The sequence below is a fragment of the Lynx canadensis genome, chromosome C1, assembly GCF_007474595.2.
Source record: "Lynx canadensis isolate LIC74 chromosome C1, mLynCan4.pri.v2, whole genome shotgun sequence".
NCBI lineage: Eukaryota > Metazoa > Chordata > Mammalia > Carnivora > Felidae > Lynx > Lynx canadensis.
Genome location: NC_044310.1, coordinates 159,477,752 through 159,480,307, shown reverse-complemented (window position 1 = coordinate 159,480,307; position 2,556 = coordinate 159,477,752). Strand labels below are relative to the sequence as shown.

The following is a 2,556-nucleotide window of genomic DNA, read 5'->3' as shown; positions in this document are numbered from 1 at the left end:
ATTATTTAAACCCATATAACCTACACATTATGACAAGGTGTTCTGTGCCCATTACTTTGTAGTTTCCGTTCAGAGTGACTTTTAGTGCTGGGTTTCTCCTAGCCAATGATAAATCAGAGATAAATAAAGTCAGTTTCTTAATGGGGTCAGGATAATTCTTTGTGGTACAAGACCGTCCTGCACAATGTAGGATAGTCAGCATCTCTGGCTTGTAGACACTAAATGACAGGGGCATCTCTCTCCCGTCATTATGACAATCAAAAATTTTCCCAAACACCCCTGCCAGGGAAGGGGGCTGCATTGTCCTCCTGATTGAAAACCACTGGTAATGGGGAAAAAAATAAGTAAACACATCACTTCCACATGACACGATATGTGCTTGGCTAAATGTTTGTGTTCATTGCTATGGGAGCACAGAGTGGGGGCACCTAACCAAGTCTGGTGGTTCTCACAGGCATTTAAATCAGGGTTCTTCCTATCAAAATAATCCAGTAATACCATTCCTATTCAAAATATTTTAGAAATTCTTTTCTGGATTACTTTTAGAGCCTGAGTCATGTTCTTTTGAATTTGTTCAACATAGGAAACTTTCTTCCTTTGGAAACATCCCAAAGTTGCTTGTAGCCAAGTCTTGTGAATAAGACAAGCGAACAAGCTGGACAATATTATTTTTAGTTAAAAACAGTTTCACGGAACACAAAATTATGAGCTGACACTTAGTGGTTATTGAATAATGAAGAGCACTTAGCCCAGGTTTTAATAAGAGGTACCCCTGACTTCACTATTTTTCATATTCTTATTATTACAAGATTTTAGCACTCTGTTAAGCATTGGGGATACATAAATGAAAGACAATTCCTGCCTTTAAGGAGTTCACTATCTAGTGAGGGAGGTAGACAAGCAAACCAACAAGTGCAATTGCAAAATGTGTAAGTGCAGGCTAGAAGAGATATATTTGTGCTGCTCTGGGAGGGTAAAGGAGGGGCACTAGCTCAGTCTACCAGTGAAGAACGCAGAAAGTTTGCCGAGGGAATTTGATGCTCTAGCTGAGTTTTGAATGTACAGTGCTAATTAGCTTGGAGGAGGAATGGAAGGTATTCTATGAAGAAGCAGCAACATATCCAAAGATACAAAGTTTTCAATTAGCAATAATCGTGCCTCAGATAAACCTCATTGGCTACGATACTGCCACTGTGCAAAGCTCCAAAGACGCAAAGTGTGGTGCACTCTGTGAGCTTCACGTTCTTTGATGTCTGGAGCAGAGGGGTTGGGATGACCCTGTGAGATGGGCAACATCCTTCATCATACCATTTTTTTGTACCTTATCAAAGAATTTGGACTTCGGTTGAAGATGAAGGATGGCCATGAAGGACCTGAAGGGTAGAAATCTGATGATATTTGCATTAAAAAAATTTTTTTTTAAATATTTACTGTTGAGAAAGAGACAGCATGAGCAGGGGAGGGGCAGAGAGAGGGGGAGACACAGAATCTGAAGCAGGCTCCAGGCTCCGAGCTATCAGCATGGAGCCCAGTGAGGGGCTCGAACTCACAAACCATGAGGTCATGACCTGAGCTGAAGTTGGCCACTTAATCAACTGAGCCACCCAGGTGCCCTAATACTTGCATTTTAAATCATGCTAGTAATATAATGGAAAATGAACTGGAGGAGGGTGAAACTGGAGATAGAGTGTTATTAAGATTTGAGGAAAGAGGAATGATGAGGTCTTAAATAAAGAGATAGGAGTGGGGATTAAAAGGAGAGGAAGGATTCAAGACATTAAAAAAATTATAAAGTAACAGTAACTAAAACAATATGGTTCTGGATCAGGAAAAAAGATTCATTCTGACCAGTTGATCAGAATAGAGAGTACAGAAACCAACACGTGCATGGGAATTATTTATGCAGTAAATCTGTCATTTTAATTTAGTAAGAACAGGATGGAATATTTCATAAAAGGTGTTGGTGAGAGGGGTATATTAAGTTTCTAATTAATAAGTTACCAAAAACCTGGTCCCTCAAACAATAAGAATTCATTATCTTACAGTTCTATAGGTCAGAAGTCCGACATAGGTGTCAGTGAGCTAAAATCGGTGTCAGCAGGACTGCTTTCCTTTCTGGAAGGCTATAGCTAAGAATTTATTTCCTTGCCTTTTCCAGTCCTAAGTGCCACCCTTATTCCTTGATTCTTGGCCTCCTCTTCCATCTCCAAAGCCAGCAGCATTGTACTTCTGTAAGCATTCTTCTATAGTCATGTTTCCCTCTGACCATAGCCATGAAAAATTCTGCTTTTAAGTATTCCTGTTATTAGATTGGGCCCATCCAGATAATTCAGGGTAATCTCCTCATTCCAAATTCCATAACCTTAATCACATCTGTAAAATCTCTTTTGCCATGTAAGGTAACATTTAAAGGTGCTGGGGTTTAGGGTGTCACCCTCTTTTATGGACCATTATTCTGCCTATCACAGGTGAAGAAGATGCCAATTTAGATCCCTACCTTACGCCATAAACAAAGAATAAATTATTTATGGATTGAAGATCTAAACATAAAAACAA

The 2,556-nt window shown here is 39.5% G+C and overlaps 1 pseudogene; it reads right to left on the bottom strand.

Moving 5' to 3' along the window:
• Positions 1-997: 997 nt before the first annotated feature.
• LOC115522478 lies at positions 998-1,203 on the bottom strand (annotated as a pseudogene).
• Between the last annotated feature and the right edge of the window lie 1,353 nt (positions 1,204-2,556).